This window comes from Nannospalax galili, unplaced genomic scaffold (genome assembly GCF_000622305.1).
Source record: "Nannospalax galili isolate Female #2095 unplaced genomic scaffold, S.galili_v1.0 scaffold34, whole genome shotgun sequence".
NCBI classification, from domain to species: Eukaryota; Metazoa; Chordata; class Mammalia; order Rodentia; family Spalacidae; genus Nannospalax; species Nannospalax galili.
Window position 1 is genome coordinate 7,411,149 of NW_008338996.1, and position 18,961 is coordinate 7,430,109.

Consider the following 18,961-nt stretch of genomic DNA (forward strand, 5'->3'; position numbering starts at 1 on the left):
ACAGGGCCCTGTCTATGACTGTGGTTTTGCAGGTATCTGTTGGAGGCTGGTGGGTTCAGCAAAGTACCCTTTGGAAACAGTTAAAAGCTGATTCTGCAGCTCTCGGAATCTAGCCATAAACATGGGTCCTCCTCCTTACTTGACTGATTACTGATAAAGCTATTGATTGTTGAGTCTAGAGAATGGCATTTTGTATTACTTAACTCTATCTTCTGCTCTTACTACTTCTTGCCCTCGCTTCAGCAATGTTCTCCGAGCTGTAGGGAGAATAGTATGAGTGACTTGTTTAGGACTGGGCCTACAGCCTTCATTTAATTTCTGTATCTTAGGAAGACACGAGTGTCTGAATTCACCACAGTTCATTCAAGGAGAGGCGTTTGTGATTAAGGCTGGTAACGGCTTTTGTCTGTGGGTAAATCATAGGTATTTACAAGGCAATGTACTGTTATAGCAGCTTAGTTAATCATAAGACATGCCTACTACCTCCTCAGACGTAGGTTGTTAATTAAGCTACAGTACCAGGAATTGGTCCCACCCTACTTCCATGGAGTGATCTTAATCCATTCATAGGGCAGTTGGCTACCCATCTGTGAACAGCCAAGCCAGCACTGTACAGGTGGGCATATCTGGCTTTCTAAATGGTTTCTTTAAGCTCTCCCACACCGACTCTGCCCCATCATCTGCCCAGTCCTCCCACCTCCCTCCCTGTCTAAACTTTTCCACCCTCAATATTTCCCCTCTTTACTTTCTTTCTACATGTATTCTACTATCTCCCCTCTCTTAAGGTAATCCTTCTTCAGTTCCCTTCCTCATTCCTTGACTTACATGCGGATTTCATGTTAGACACACCATACTAAGCAGTTGACCATAGGATCTTCAAATGAGAGAGTATATGCAGTGTTTGTCCTTTAAGGCATTGGTTATCTCACTTAAACTTTTCTCCAATTCTATCCATTTCTCTGAAAATTTCATAATTTCATTTTCCCTTACAGCTAAATAATATTCCATTGTGCACATATATCACATCTTCATTATTTACTCATCAGTTGTGGGGTATGTATATTGTTTCCACTTCATAGCTACTGTAATATGATAAGAATGAACATATACGTGCACGTATTCTTGACAAAGGGCACAGAGTCTTTTAAGTATATGCCCAAGAGTGGAATACCTGGGTCATATTTGTGGCACATTACACTTGCTTAGTAAAGGTTGACATAGAACCAAGTTTGGAGTCATCAAAGAAAATTTGACAGGCAGAACCATGGAAGTTAAAGATGAGTTGGAAATATTCATGTATTAAAGTGATAAGTACCTTGAGATTTGACAATGGGGGTAAAGAAAGGGGTGAAGGGTAGAGATAAATTTTTCCAGGCAGGAAGAAAAGATGACATTTCAGTACCTGAGGGATAAAGTTAGAGGACGTTCAGGAAATGAAAACATTCTAAATGGCCAAAATGTAGACTGCAGGTGGGCAGGGGCAGCAGATAGAAACAGCCTATGTTCCAGAGAGGAAGGAGCTATGCCAAATAGAGTCTTATAATTCTCATGTACTTTGTACAATGCGGATTCATGTATTTTTCCCATTGGTCTTTTTAAATAGAAGTAGTTATACAAAAGGTAGATAATCCACTAGAAAGATATAACTCATGACCAGTTAAAATAAGTTTGTTGAGCACCTTAGCGAATAAAAGAACCAGATACAAATTCTAGATCTCTTCACTCTCACATGTAAACTATGGCACTAGGAATGGAATCCAGACAATGTGTTTCATAGCAATTATAATGTTTGGAGTTAGTATTTAGAGAAGTATTCTCTGGTTACAACTGTGCTCTGTATAGAAGATAACTAGAATTGTTTCATGATGTCTGCCTCTGGAGGATGACAGAGAAAGGACAGGTAGCTGTACTTGTTATGTAGCTGGCATTTCCTGCAAACACATTATGCAGTTCTGCTATACCATCCTAGGCCTTCGTTCTTGGATAATTCACTCTAAATGATTGTGTTTCTTCATTGGCTTCTTGTCCTTGTTGGAACATTTTGCCAGAGACTTTCCTAGAAATCCAGAAGACTGCTAGTGCAGGCCAGTCAGAGTGGTGATTATGAAATTCTCCAAATTAAGAGACGTTTCACTGGAGTTAGGCAAACCAGAGGGAACACTCCACCAACCCGTCTTCATAGATTTGTGGGTTGACAAGAACTAGAGTGGTTTATCTACAATTATCTTAATAGAGTTGACCAGAGATGACCTGAGAACATTTTCATTAACCAAGACTTAGTGAAAAACACATGGAAGCTCAGTGTCAATCATCTCTACTCGGGCTATTATTGCTTCTATAGAGTTTCTTACCAGGCATTTCTTTGCCATTGTGGGTCGAGCTTCTTTCCTGAGACTCTAGAGTGCCCTATCACCTTAGTGTTCAGACTTCCCTGGGTCACTAGAGGATTAGCCCATCCTAGATCAGCATGCACCACATCTTGGCAGAGTAAGGCAGTCCCCCACCATCTCAGCTCTCAACCCTACCCTGATTCTCCAGGATCCTCCTCCACCCCATACTTGGAGATTGGAGCTCCATTCCTGAGACCTCCCTGTACCCTACCATCTGAGCTCTGACCCATATACTCCCACGCTAACCCACCAGCCAGCATAGCGGTTCCATCTCAACCTGCTGATCCAAGAGGGTCAATCTTAAAATTGCAACTCAAAAGCTGCACCTATCTCTAGCTGAACTAAGAGCACTTCTGTCACTCAAATTGTGCATCAACATAGAGCATTTCCAAATCTGAACACAAGTGCACCTCAGCTGGAACACAGCCCGATGAGTTGGGGAAACAATAAAAATGATACAAATAAATATTCAACAAGGAGATAACTTATCACACAAAGACACACTATCACACAAGCCCAGATGCCCAGGCCTCAGCAGAAAGCACAAACATGACTAACCAATATAATATAGCTGACAAAGAAATTAGCACCCTTATAATGATGTTTCCTGAGAATAACAGCCAAGTGGTTGCACAAGGCAATGATTTCAAAATACCAGTTATAAATATGTTCAAAGAATTCAGGGAGGATATGAATCAAAAAAACTGAATGAAGGACTGCGAAAACACAAACAGTTGAATGAAATAACCAAAAAATTGAAATATGAAACTAGAATCCAATAAATAGAAGCTCTGAAAAAAAAAGCCAATCTGAAATTAAAAACTCAGGAACTCCAACAAAAAACTTTAAGGAAAGAAGCAAAACGGAAGTTGAGGGAATTGAACAGAGAAGATCAGATCTTGAGGACAAGCTTGGGGACATGGGTCTCATCAAATCTAAAATAATCAGGAACAGAATATGAAGACTTCTCGGACACTGTAAAAAAACCTTTGCCACTGCGCTAGCACATTTCATTTAGTGGGTATTTACTGAATGTTATTAAATAAGCTAATCGACATAATAAACTAGTAAATAAGTGAGGGGAAATCATGACTTCTATCTAGCTTTAATTAAGTTTAAGGAGAACTATGTACATTCATGTTTTTTGTCCCATAGAGAGTCACATATGCATAATGTATAATTGTTTTTAGTGAAATTATATGTTAATTATAATAGTGTCACTACTGTTACAGACATGTAAATAATACATTATGGATTAGGGACAACAAGTGTGCACTATGTTCTGTGTGCTGTTTTCCTCTTTAATTCTCAAGAGCCTAGCACAGTATCAGGTACATGGTAAGCTTAGGCCAAGCAATGCGTATTTCCTTAATATGTATTATTATTATTATTTTGTTTCTCCAAATCTTTCATTTAATGTCATGTAGTGCTTCAACTCAAACACACAGTATACATATCATATAGAAAAAGGGCCCAGAGGCCACCCAAGCCATTCATGATGTGGCAGGTGTAAACCTTGGCCCAAACCAGAACAGTCAGTCAGTGGCCTAGAAGAAGGGTGGTATCTCTTTTCCCTCCTCATTTCTTCTCCTGGTTGGACTTTAAAGTCCATGGAAGAAAACAGTTTCAACTAATGAATGAGGCTTTGGAGGGTAGATCTGGTTGTGTAGTATTATAAAACGTGTTAAAAAAGAGAAACAGCCCAGGCCTCCCAGCAGCAGCTCAAGTATCAGTTAGACAGTGGCCTGACTTCTATAACTAGAGAAGGAAAGAGTGATGAGTGAGAATTGGCGTAGGTGCCAATGGAGCAGAATAGGAGCTTCCCTGCCCCGTGAACATGTACATAAACAGCCCCTTCCCCTCAGCTCTTCAGAAACTGCTGAGAGTGACAGCTGGGCAGGAAATATCTAATGAGACCAATTATGGAGGCTGATGTAGTGGAGTCAGTCATTCATTTAGGGCCTATTTTCACAAAGGGACAAGGCGAATCTTCCATTTCACCCCCTCAGTGGAGACATGCCATCCTACAGGATGACCTGCAGCAAATATCTCAGTTCAAACCACAGACCATAGCTTCTGCTGTGGTGGAAGTAAGGATAACACAGGATCCAGATCTTCCCTTTCAGCCCAAGCCCTAGCTTGTCAGCAAGACATGCAGGTTTCAAACTGAGAGGCAGAAACATCTGCAGTGAGGAAGGCAGCTATTGAAGGAAGTCAGGAGCATGAGACTGAGTTTTGTAGAGTCGGAAGTGCTGTCAGTTTCCTTTTCTACTGAAGTTTTCTTCCTTAGGATTTCGGAGATAAGCACAGCATGGTCCTCTTCCTTCATTAAACTCTCACTCAGATCTTGGCTCTGTTTTATCCCGTGGAAATCCTTCAGGATACCCATCATGTTTGCAAAGCTGCTGGCCTTGGACAGAGATGCAGTCATCCTCTTCAGACCAGCTGCAAGCAGCTTTATGTTCTGGTTTGCATCATTCAGGGCTGGCAGAACACAGCAGGGCTCTTAGAAGCTCAGGGACTTCTACCTCAGTCTCTTTGGTGATGCCACTAATCACAAAGGAAGTTGTAGAATGGAATGAGGATCCAAAACAAGGTAAAGGAGAAGAGACGTATGACCTTCCTGGAGATAAGAAATCTGGCCTTAAAGAAGCTGAAGCTGCTTCTGTTGCTAATGTACTGGCAGGTGGCTCACCTCAATTTGCAGCTAGATAGCGTGGCTTAGGGCAGGCAGGGCTGGCTTCTCCAGGACTCGGAACCTCTCCTCAGACCCACATAGACTGGGCACTGAGGTGTTGCACTGTGTGACAACCAGAGGGCTAGGCTTCCAGGTGTGTCTCAGGGGGTGTATATGGCTCCTGACCCGGGCATGTTTTCTCTTCATCTACAGTAATCCAGGCGATGTCAGTCAGAGTTGGTACTTGGGGCATACCTCTCAAACACAGGTCAAAGATGTTGGGCAGGGTCTCAAAGGATGCCCAAAGGCATGGTTTCAGGGGGAGGTTGGTCCCACTTCTGACTATACTTTGAGCAGCCCATGTGGCTTGTTTTGATAGTTTGGAATAGTCACATTCCTGACATTTCAGCCAGCTCCTGCACATGAAGGGCAAGGCAGCCACAGAGTAGCTTGGGAAAATGGGAGGTGTGGCTCCTTCATATGAAGCCATCTCCAGGAGCATGAGATTTTCTGTTCTCAGCCCCTCCAACCACACATGTGGCCTAGCTTCAATGTTATTTATTATTTTTATTTTATGGGTATGAGTGTATAGTCTGCATGTATGTAAATGCACCTGTGTTGTGCAGTGCCTGCAGAGGTCAGAAGAGGGTATTGGTTCCTCTGGAACAGAAGTTATGGATAATTGTTACCCATGATGTGGATGCTGGGAATCGAACCCAGAGCCTCTGCAAGAGCAGCCAGCAGCCAGTGCTTTTAACCGCTAAGCCATCTCTCCAGCCTTCTTGCAATGCATGTTTTATATCATCTTCAGCATTCATATTCATATTTTTCCACAAGTGACTGATGAATCACTCATATCAGAATGTTAAAATTGAGCAAGGATAATTTCTGAGTCCCATCCCAAAACCAATAATGGAAATATTAACAAGGTTCTTAGATGGCTCTTATGCACAGAAGTTAGAGAATCAACTTGTTCTAAACCAAGAACAATTGGAGGACCCTACTAGGTTTATACACGTTGGGCGCTCCGATAGTGCAGTCTCACATCCTCCTCATTGCTGCCCATAGTTATCAAGTAGAGATTTCACAGACAGTCTCTTACTGGATGTGATAGCTGTCAATCTGATGCTTCAGACCAAGATTATCAAGAAAATGGTGCACAAAGGAAAACGTATTTAGCAGAGTTGTTTCAACACTGTGTTCCTGGAATTTAATATGCCTGAACCATTGATGAATGGATGGAGATGAAATTGTGGCATATTTTCCCAATAACATTTCATTAAGCTGCAAGAAATGAAATTACAAATTTTGTAAGTAAATGGATAGAGATGGAAACTTTTGCACTAAAAGAAGCAATCCAGGCACAGAAAAAGTCACCTCATGTTTTCTGTCGTATGTGGACTCTAGCCTTGAAGATTTAGGTCTGTATGTTTAAGTTGGAGAACCTGTAAAAACTCAGAAATTAAGACATGCCCATTGATAGTATGCCTTGAAGTTGGGGGATTAATAGAATATGGTGATATAAAAGTTCAAAGTGGGAATAGAGGGGGTGAAAAGTTTAAACAAGAATGAGGGTTAGTGAGACAGGGTCGATGAATGAACAAGGCAGGATAATTAATTAAAATGAAAGATGTGTGAAAAAGCCACACTAAGTTAAAAAATTAATAAAAATAAAGAGCCATGTTCTATTTGACTGGATAATGCTGCTCCTAGAAGCCAGGGGTTATTAAGCAAAAATCCCAGTGCCAGGTATGGGATGCTTCCTTATGGGTCATTGATCAGGAAGGTCCCAGAAGTCCCCCAAATCATACAGGCTCTTGCCATTCCTCTGGGTTACCCACCAGAACTAGATGATAACACCATATTGCTAAAGACACCACATACTTTGGTTGCAAGATGTAGAGAGATCAAGATGGAATTTAGCTGGAAGCCTTTTCCCTGCTGGGTTAACTTTCATAACACAGGAAAATGCTGTGCAGGCTGTTGGGGGAGAAAAAGCATCAATAGTCTTACTTAGCTGTGAACCCTATAAACTATCACAGCAACCCACCAGGCAAGATGTGCCCACTGCTGATAGCGTTAAGATATTTGCTTGCAAATCATGTTTTAAAAAGAAAGTCATTTTGACGCACTGTTCTGATCTGAGTGTTAAACACAGGGGAAGCCAGAGGATGAGGAAGGACTGAAACATCAGGCTTAGCTGAGAATCCACTGTAATTAAGGCACAGGGCTAAGAATAGAGTTGAGGTTATTTGGACTCCAATCAATACATGCTTAAAAGAAAGAGAGAGATGCCTTTCAAGTGAAGTAGAAAAGGATTCTCTGCCAGAACCCTTGTTCCCTCTGATCTCAACAACACAGTATATACATAGAAACTTACTGAAACCTTTAGGTCAAGTTTCTTTTATCAACTCGCCTAGTTCATATGCTTTCCTTACAATCTCATGCCTTTCCTCCAAGATTTTTCTTTTCAATTTCCTTCTTTAGACGGTATCTTCCTGTAGCTAGTTGGCTTAGAACTCACTATGTAGACTAGACTGGCCTTGATATCACAGAGATTGGCCTACCTCAGTCTCCTGAGAGCTGGGATTAAGGGCATGCACCACCACATCTGATCCTGTTTTCAATTTTTTAAAAATACTTTATTTATTATTTTTATTTTATGTGTATTCATGTATTGCTTGCATGTCGGTAAGTGCACCCGTGTAGTGCAATGCCCATGGAGAACAGAAGAGACTGTCAGATCCCCTGGAACTGAAGTTTTGGACAGCTGTTAGCTGCCATGTGGGTGCTAGAATTCAAACCTTGGTCTTCTGCAAGAAAAATCAGTGTTCTTAACTGCTGAGCCATCTCTCAAGCCCCAATTTTCAATTTTTTAAAGCTTAAAGTTTATACACGTACTTTGCAATACTATAGAACCACAGGGAAAGAAAAACCTTACAGACCCCTGTTTGAGTCTCTGCTCTGATGTACATTTTTAGCTGTGTGACCTTGAGAAGGTCTTTGCTTTGTTTAATATCTTTCCTTCATTCCAATATAACGATTGAAGGAAAAAAACCCAATCAAATGTCTGTTGGATACCTAGCATGCCCCAGGCAAAGTGAAAGATATAGAGAGTTCCACACCTGGAATCCAACTTTTGGAAATACAGTATGAACATGACCATAGGTATCTGTTATTGAAGGTTTGGGGGCAGGAGAAGGTTTGGGGGCAGGAGAAGGTTTTCTAGACCATGGGAGCATTCAACACAAATGTGTTTTTTCTGGAAACCAAGATATAGCTGGGAACACTCAGTAAGTCAATATTGGGTCTTGGCTTTATCTTTTCCTATCCTCTCCACAAAAGTACAAGATGGATCATATTTTGGTTTATCTCAAGGCCGTCTTATCTTTCCATTTCTTACCTAAAACTTCACCTTAATTTTCTCTCTTGAATGAGGACACAGCAAGCAGAAGTAGATAAGAGGGAAACTTAGTCTTTCTAAGAAGAGGGAGTTGAAAGAACATCTTCAAGTGCTCCAGGAACGTTTATACAAACTTCTTTCTCTGTAGGCATGGGAGTTGATGTAATATTGAGTATAGTCTTACTGTGCCTGCTAAATAAATGAGGCAGACTAAACCAGAATTCTGGAATACCACAAGGAGCTTGGTAAGTTTGGTTGGATCCTACTTCAAAATAACGTTTTTGAGTACTTAGTCTAACATTGGAAAACTTAGGTAAAACTGCAAATCACAAGAAAGCAAAGATTATAACAGACGAGAGCTCAGGATTCAAGGCTCCAACCTGAATAACATCTCCCCCACAACATTCTGTTGTTCATTTCCCCATTACAAATGAGAAATATTAAAAGATGCCTTGGGGGCCATTGGAGAGCTAGCTCAGCAGTTAAGAGCACTTCTTAACTTGTTGAATAGAACCCGGGTTCTATTCCCAGCACCCACATGGCAGCTAACAACTATCTGTAATTCCAGTTCCACAGGACTTCGATGCCCTTTTCTGGCATCCATGGGCATTGTACAACACTGGTGTGCTTGCATACGTACAGACAATACACTCATACACATAAAGTAAAAAATTCATAAATAGAATATTGTTTTAAAAAGATGCCTTAGGCATTTGAAGTGCCTCAGTGTACAGATGGGAACTCCAAGGCCCCCAGAAGAAAGTGGAGTGTCTAAGATAGCAGCCGAGGGAGGCTCACTCCATTTAGAGTCACAGCCTCTGTGCTCAGTTTGTTTTCTAGTACCCATCCTCACACTGTTGCCTAAATCCCCTGGACAGAGCAGACAGAAGTCCCTACTCCTGTAGGCTTTCTGTCTGTAGAAAAGATCAGGACTCAGCCTTCAAAAGCCTCACCTCACCTCACCTCCTGTGGCTGGCCATGGCCCAGGTTGGCTCTGTACACCTTCCAAGTGGCAATTCCCATGAAATGCCTGACAAAAGCATAGTAGAAAGGAATGAGATCTTGTCTTGATCTCTTTTAGGCTTCTTGCCTGCTGTCCTCTTTTGGCCAATTGAACTTCCTCAATTTCTTGGCTCTTAAACCTACTGTTTAGGGGCTGACCTTGGAAGTCCAGAGGCCTCTAGAGTGCTGACTCTATGGTCAGCAATTTTCCAGGTACTCCATTCACCTGGTGCTACTATTAGCTCAGTATTATTGCTGGCCAGAACTTGAGAGAGAAAATTCAGCCTCTTGGCCAGGTAGCAGTGAAGGAACAGCAACAAACAGCAGCATCTGGAAGTGGGTAATCAGAGTTGGCACAGTGCTGGGGGAACGCAGTAGTGCACTAGATTGAATTATCTCTGCAACCGTGGCCCTGTCTTTAAAAGGGAGAAAACAATCACACATGGTGTTTCGTGTTTCAGTTTCAAATGAAGGAGGCTTGGCTTTTAATGTCAACCACATACTTCAAGGCATGCAATTAGATTTTCATGTGCTTGTTTATTTACTTATAGATAGCTAAGTTCCAAAAAGGATTTGAAGCAAAGAATATGAATATATATATTCAAAAGCAAATATATTATATATATATATATATATATATATATATATATTCAGTCAGACAAAGAGATTTCATTGAACTGTGGCATATCACTGTGTTGTAAGAATTGTCATCCCTGGCCTTAGGAACTCAATTACAGGAAACAAAGATGGAACAATGATAATGACAGTTCATGTATATCCAACATTATGGTTTACCAAAGTATTGCCATATTCTGTAACCTCCTTAGATCTGTTCAGGTGACGCTGTGAGCGAATATAATTGCCTGCAGCTTATGCATGATTAAACTGATACTGAAAGAGGAAGATGGTCTACTCAGATCCTCTTGGCTGATAGGTGGTGGAATCAAACCTTGGATCTCAGAATGTTTAAATTCAAACTCAATTCTTTAACTAAGAATTGAAGGACTGAGAGAAATTATTTAGGGAGGATCTGTGGAAGAGATGATACATAGACAAGATATGGAAGGTAAGTGACAGTTGAGCTTGGTGGAACTGAGAAACAGTGATAACAATGTCTATCTTCCCCTTCTTTCAGAGTGTACTGACCCAGGTTAAACTCACATCAAATCCATGTGATCTTAAGTTCTTCCTGAAACTCAGCTCCTTGCTTCCTGACCTAAATAAAACTTTACATAGTTCAGCCTGCCCCGTAGTTTCTGGATCCCAACTTTCACCCTCTGTGGTAGTTTGAATAAGAATGTGCCCCATAGGCTCCAACTATTGGAACATTTTGTCCCCAGTTGGTAGCTCTGTTTTGGGAGGTCTTAGACGGTGTGGCCATGTTGGAGGAAGCACATCACTGGAGGTGGACTTAGTGAGTTCTTAAGCCTTACCAGATTGCCAGTCGCTCTCTTGCTTCCTGTGCCTGCTTGGAGATGTGAGCCTCTGCTTTCTGCCCCAGCCACTTCCTGCCACCATGCCTCCCTGCCATTATGGGCTGTAATTCCCCCGGAACTGTCAATAAACTCTTCCTTTTATAAGCTGCTTTGGTCAGTGTTTCTATCATAGCAACAGAAAGGTGACTGATATACCCTACCCATGTAAAGTTGTGCTTTCTTTATTTTTTAACCTCCATCTCTCCTGACACAGGTAGATCTATACAAACTCTGTCTAAAACAGGATCCATATAGTCTCTGAAATCATAGTTGGGCTGAATAGTACAACCCAGAATTAATGTATACCAAGAAATCTTTTAGATGTTGTGGTTTTACATGGCTTTTTCAGAAAGCCCTTAAAGGACCCGGCAATGAGCTATGTTTATTATAGCGTGTTAACACACTCATTTGTAATGGATTTCTCTTGAAATGTTTTCTTCATTTAGTTCAAGAGCACCATTCTCTCTTTATTTCTCTTGGACATTCCACTCACAGTTTTCTAACATCTTCTTCAATAGTGAAATTACAAGGCATTAGTGTTTGGACCTTTTCTTATCTGTGCTTAATATTTGGGAGGGCAAATATTCCCATTGCTAGTAAATCTCAAATATTTCTCCAACTCAGACCTATTTCCTAGACTTGAGACTTGCCCTATAAAGAGAATGCTTGATTAGCATCCCTTCATGAGAGTCCAATCCACATCCTAAACTTGACATGGACAAACCCAACCTCCTCCCTGTCACATGTGCATTAAATAGGGAGGTAAACAGAATTCTTCCCAACCCAGAACATGACGATTCCAACATGTTTATAGCTAAAGTTGTGTTTAATCACCTTTTTTTCCCTCCCTCAACCATCTCAAATCCATCAAAAAATAGACTCAATCTAGTCCTCCTACTTTGCCAGCTTTTTCTCTGGGCCAAAGTGTCCTTTTCTTTGCTGGATTGTTGCAGTAGCTGCTACTAATGGTTTTACCATCACACTGTCCCCATTAGCTTCAACCCAGCAGCCTAACTAGTTCTTTTAGACCATAAATCAGATTAAATCTCATTTAGTACAAAAAATTCTTAAATTTTACACCTCAGTATAGAAATTGGTCATTTGAGTCATTTTAATGACATTCAAAGACTCTCTGCTCTGTCTTCCCCTGGTCTCCATGTCCTTTTCCTTTCCTCCTTTCCTACTCTGTGCCAGCCATCTTGGACTCCATGCCCACCAGCCAATACCCTCTGCTTGATATCACTCTGAGGCCTCAGTACCTGACATTGCTCTGCCTACAAGCAATAAGTCTTACATCTATGCCAAGACCAGCACACTCTGCATCCTCCTGACACCATTGCTCCAGACATTTTCTAGACAGGGCACATCTTGACCCCCTGCTTGGCATTTCCATTGAGTCCTTTCTTCCTTCCATAGATCTCCCACACACCCCAGTTTGTGTATGTGTGTGTGTGTGTGTGTGTGTGTGTGTGTGTGTGTGTAATACTTCCTTCATTAGCCATGAGACATATTTCACTTGCTTATTGGGTATATTGCCTATATCTAACATGTAATACTAAATGCCTAGAGTCTCAGTGCTCTTCTACCATCATATACCCAGCCTGTGTACCACTCTGGCCTGTGTAAGATGCCTAATAGATTAGTTGAATGAACATATACTCTACCTTTTCTCCGTGAGTGCTGTATGGTTGTCTTCCCTTTGAAATCAGTCTTTCCAATGGCTGAAGTGATATGTGTGGTGCTATGAGATCATTGCTCACTACTTAGAGACTGAGCTGAAAATGAGCAGGTCGTCTCTCTACCCCACCACTGCAGATCATGAGAACTAGTAAGAAGATCCACATGAGCACATCCCAGGTTGTCTCTCATCTATCATTCTCCTTTCTCAAGGATCTTACAGGGCAGGTACAACATCCCCAAGGAGATGTTGAAAAAGTGAGGTGAATGCAGTACGTGATAAAAGTTCCATTTGTGTTTACAACAGAGAAGAAATAATAATTTTGAAGGGCTTTACTTTGTCATTTAAACCAAGTCTTAATGGAGCATTTGCATAAATGGAAGGGAGATGTAAGGGATATACTCAATGTATTTGAACGGGGAAGGATTTTATTCACAGAATGATGAGACCTGGTTATAAAATTGATTCTACAAGCCATGACTGAGCAATCAAGCTTTATTCTGGTTGTTGGGGGCAATAATGTATGGGAAATCTAGAGTAACAAGGGCATCACAGAGTCTTAGTGGTATAGTGGCAGTTTCTAGAAAAAACATTAAAGATAATTGCTTTTCTTACCTAGATAATATCCCAGAAGTATCTTTCATGTCATTTAAAGGACTCACAAAATCTCTAAGAATAAAAAGTACAGTTGCTTAAATCTGTTGAGAGAAGTGAACATTATTGTGTGCTTGATGTATAGGTGCTAGTTTGTGAATGAATAAAATAACTATTACAGTGAGGGTGGTAATTCCAGTGGCTGCCTGTGTTAAGGAAGAGGTACTTGTGTAACAATTGTTTGTGTACCACTGGGCTCTATTGTATCAGTAAAGTTTGCAAATAATTTTTTTTTATAATTTACTGACAACTCTTCCTGTGTTTTCACCCTGTGACAGTTGGGAAAGTTAATGCACTTCATCAGGACAGACTGTTTGCAGGCCACAATATATTTTGCAGTTCTCTTTGTGATGGATGTCCTAGCAGAAGCACAGAGCTCTACAATTCATCAAAACGAAGCCTTTGTCCTCAAGTAGCAGACAAAAGGACCTAGAACATAAGTTTCCAACCTCAGTCTTACTAATATTTTACCTGTATTACCTAGAAACAGTTCATGACCTCAAATCTCCCCTCTGTAAAATGAGCTAACACCCAGGCAGGCAGTCACTAGAATAACCAATGGGATCAATTTCAATGCTGACAAGTGCTTAGCAAATTAGAAATCTCAGTTTGCACTTAAAAGATTTGTGTTTTGTGCATATTCTCTCTGTCAGTTTTTCAGACTCCTTACTAACAACCCATTTAAGAGCTGCTAACAAAAAACTTCCTTACTATACAGTAATCGCAAACTATGGGAAAAGAAACAAAACAATTCCATCTAAAGTGGAACAAAAGAGAATAAAATACTCAAAAATACATTAAGCCAAGGATATGAAAGACCTTTGACCTGAAACATGTGACATTGATATTGAAGAAGACCAAAATGAATGAAAAGATATTTGATGATCTTAGTAAGGTTCAGTATTTTTAATTGTTAAAATATCTGTATTATCCCCTGAAAACCTACACGTTTAATATAAGCCTTAGAAAAAAATATAGAATTTTGATATAAATAGAAATAGCATCCTAAAGTACACAGAAAGATGGCTCAGTGGTTAAGAGTACTTGCTACTCTTCCAGAGGACTCAGCTTTGATTCTCAGCACCCACATAGCAGCCAATTCCAATTCAAGGAGATGCCTTCTTCTGACTTCTGTGAACTTTGCATCACATGGCTCCACTTACATGCATGTAGACATATAAAATAAAAAGTAAATACACCAGGCATGGTGGCACACACCTTTAATCCCAGCACTTGGGAGGCAGAGGCAGGCTGTTCTCTGTGAGCTTAAGGCCAGCCTGGTCTACATAGTGAGTTGCAGGCCAGCTGGGGCTACAGGGAGACCCTGTCTCAAAAAGACCAAAAATAAAATAAATAAATAAATAAATAAATAAATTGTTTTTCTAAAATACACATGGAACCATAAAGACTCCAAATTACCGAAGCAGTTTTGAGCAAGAAGGAAAAAATATTAGAGACATCAAAGCTCCCAAATACAAACTAACTTAACAGTTATAGCTGTTTGAACAATATAGCACTGACATAAAAGCAGACACATGGGGCAGTGGGATGTAATCCATAGCCCCAAAATACACATAGGCCCTTAGCTTTGACAAAAGCACCAACAAACATGGGTGAAGAATAATATCTTGAGTACATGGTGTTGGAGAAACAGCATGTTTACATATGAACACGTAAAAGTAGCCTCGTTTCACACCATAAACAAAGCTCAACAACTTTTCATAATAACAGCCTTGAAGAAACTAGCAATAGAAGGAAACAACTCAACAAAACAAAGACTGTAAATGACAATTTATTGTCAACATTATACTAAATGGAGAAAAGTTAAAGTAGCTCTTTTGAAATCAAGAATAAGCCAAGGATATCCACTCTCTCTCCTTTATATTGAATTCAGTATAGTGTTTGAAATGTTTGAAAGAAGCAATAGGACAAGAGAATCAGAATAAAAGGAACACCAATAGGAAAAGAAGTCAAATTTCCTTAGTTGTGGATATATGTGTCTATACTTAAAAGACCATAAAGACTACCAAAAATCTCTTACATCTATAAACAATTTCACTAAATAGGATGCAACAATTAACATGAAAAATTCAGCACTATTTCTATATAATAATATTGAATACACCGAGAAAGTAGTCAAGGAAACAATTCTTTTCACAATAGCTTCAAAATAAAACTTGGGCTATTCCCATTGGCTTTCCTTGAAGATTAGTACGTATAGTATTAGAGGATACTATGCAAGCTATCAAGGGAGAAAACCAATCAATGATCCTACCCAGCTGTAAAGCCTAACAAACAACGACTGGCCCAGAAAACTGGTACTTCTATCTGGGGGTAATCAACAGCTGTCTAACTAGAAGTACCACCCATGAATGGGTGGGAACTCAGGTGTGGTACTGTTAACATAGCCAAATACACATGGCTGGAGAGGACATAGTACTTTGAGAAAAACCACTTTTGCCACATCCATAGACCACTGTAATTTTTTCCTGTATTATAAATAAATATGCACCCTCATATTTTCCATACAAATTTACCTCATATCACTCATTAATGAAGCTTCTTTTTTGCAGCACATGGAGACTAACATAGAGTTCCACAACTGGTCAAATGCAGAGAAAGCTTGTATGTGAGAGGCTTAGCTCTAAGTGACACATTTTCAATGCATTCTCTACACATAGGATGAATGCATCTTTCAACTCTGATCAGAGGTTTCATTATATAACAGATGATGGTTAACACAGAAACCTACAACTGGCCAATAAGTAGAGAAAAGAAATTGCAGACTGCTCATCCCTACATAAGACACATTTCTGACTTCTGCCTCTCAAGCCTCAGGAATCATTGCAGAAGAGGGGACAGAAATATTGTAACAGCCAGAGGTAGTGGATGACTGCAGCAAACAGAGTTTTCTAGACAGCTGGTCAGTTATGCATATGACCACACAGAAATGATGAAAGAATATGCAAATCTCTCGTAAGTCAAAGCAGACAAATCCAACCCAACCTAAGGAACTTTTGGCAACTGATGGCTGATGGGAGGGTGAGACACAGTTTCATATAAGGATGGGACTCTTGTTAGTTGATTAGTGGATGGACCCATGCAGAGGGACATGTTAGGACACAAATCAGACTCTATAGATTGAAATATATATATATGTAGTGACAGTCGGGGGAAGTGTGGATGGGGTAGGGGATCCAAATACCATCACATTACTTTGTACGAAAATCACAAAAATTCAATAAAAAAATAAAAACTACAAATAAGTGTAACTAAGGAGGTGAATGACTACTACAGTGAAATCTTTAGAGTTACTAAGACAGAAATTGAAAGAAGATACTGCAAGACAGAAAAATCTCCCATTCTTATTTATTGGCAGAATTAATGTTGTGGAAATGGTCATACTACAAAACAATACATAGACTTAGTATAACAATTCCAAAGGTTGGCTTCACAGAAATAGAAAACAAAATGCAGCTTCATATGGAAACATAAGACACTCCAAATAACAAAGGACTCTCTGACAAAAAATAGCAATAAATATCACAGTATCTGATTTTGTTACATGACAGAGCCGTAATAACAAAGACAGCATAGTACTGCACTTAAATACACATGCAGAAGTGACTAGCATAGAGTATCCAGAAATAAGCACACACAGACACAGTCGTTTAATTTTTGGTAAAATTATCCAAAGCATACATTGAAGAAAGGTAACCTTAAGATGTTACTGACAAAACTGGATATGCGTATACAGAGAAATAAAAATAGACCTGGAACTTTCACGCTGCATAAAAATAAATTCAAAATGCAACGAAGATCTTAATTTAAGACCTGAAATTCTGAACATGGTAGAGGAAAAGAAAACACAGGAACAACACTAAAAGATATAGACATAGGCAACACTAATTCCAAGAAATGGGAAAATGAGACTGTATAAAACTGAAAAGCTCCTTCAGAGCAGAGTAAAACAACAGACTAAAGAACAGAATATGTGGTAACTATGCATTTGATGGGGAAATAACATCTAGAATAAAGACTAAACCAACTAAATACATGCTTCCTCAACCCCAAATAAACTGGTCAACAAATGGGTAAACGAAAGGAACAGACATTTCTAAAAATGATAAAATAGAGATGTCAACATACACATGGAAAAATTGTTCAATATCTTTAACCATCTGGGAAAGGCACGTCATAACCAAATTATAATTTTATCTTAACCACGTTTAGAATGAACATAATTAAAAAAAATTCTAGTGAAGATGTAGGGGAAAGGAATCCTATACTTTGTTATTGGAAATGTAAAGTAGTACAGTGAACATTGAACTCTGTATGGAGGTTCCTCAAAAACAGAACTCAACAATGATTCAGCTATACCACTCCTGATAATATACCTCAAGGAATCTAAAGCAGAATATTATAGAAACACTTGCTCATCCATGTTTATTACAATTATTTTCACAATAGCTAATTTAGGGAATCAGGCAAGGTATTCATCAACAAAAGATTGGTTAGAGAAAATGGTTTGTTGATACAAACTAAAGTTTCATTCAGCCATAAAGAAGAATAAAATTATTTCATTAACAGGAGCTGAAGATCATCATATTAAATAAAGTAAATTAGGCCCAGTTAAACAAATGTTGCATTTTTTATCATGTGGAGAAATGAGGAATGAATTTCTATGTACATCTATGATACAGAAATAGAAAGCATGTTATTTTAGAAGTAGAAGGGGCTAGCAGAAATATCATTATGAAACTCATCCATTTGTATAATGAATCTACACTATTTTTTCAGTGTTCTATGTAGTCCCAGCTGGTCTAGAACTCCCTGTGTAGACCAGGCTGGCCTCAATTTCACAGAACTCTGTCTGCATCTGCCTCCAGAGTGCTGAAATCCAAGGCTTGAGCCACCATGCCCTGCCGCGCTAGTATTTTTCAAATGACTTAAATATACATTCAGAAGCTTTGAAACTCCTAGAAGTGAACAGGAGAAATCTCCTTTATATTGGACTTGGCAATGATTTCTTCAATAAAAATTCAAAATGATAGACAGCTAGAGCAAAAGTAAATACATGAGGCTACATTACACTCAAATTTTGGCTTAGAAAAGGAAATAAGCAACCGAATGGAAATATAACCTAAAGAATGAGTGAAACTATTTGAAAATCATAAATATGAAAGGTTAATATTTAAAATGCAATTCATTCAACTCAAAATGATATACAAACTAGAATAATAACAAAGAGCTATATTTAAAATATACAAAGGCCTGAATAGATATTTTGCCAAAAAAAAAAAAAAAAGCAAAGGAATGGTTAATGGGCATTTAGAAAGGTGCTCAGTATCACTATTCATCACACAAGTGTAATTTAAACCAAAATGAACTGTCACCTCACACCTGCCATGATGATCTTTATTTAAAAAATAACAAGAAATAAAGTGTTGACAAATGTGTGGAGAAAAGGGGACCTCGTGCACTATTGGTGGGAATGGAACTGATGTGCCCATAGTGAAAAATGATTTGGAGATTCCTCAAAAAATGAAAAACAAGCTACTGTATGACTTGGTAGTTGTAATTGTAGGTATATAACCAAAGGATATGAAGCCAGTATGTAAAAGATGCATCTGCATTTCCATGCTTACTAGATCCTCATTCACAATATCTAGAACATGGAAG

General features: G+C 39.4%; 1 pseudogene; it reads right to left on the reverse strand.

Moving 5' to 3' along the window:
* Positions 1-4,778: 4,778 nt before the first annotated feature.
* On the reverse strand, positions 4,779-12,213 carry LOC103734552 (annotated as a pseudogene).
* Positions 12,214-18,961: the final 6,748 nt, after the last annotated feature.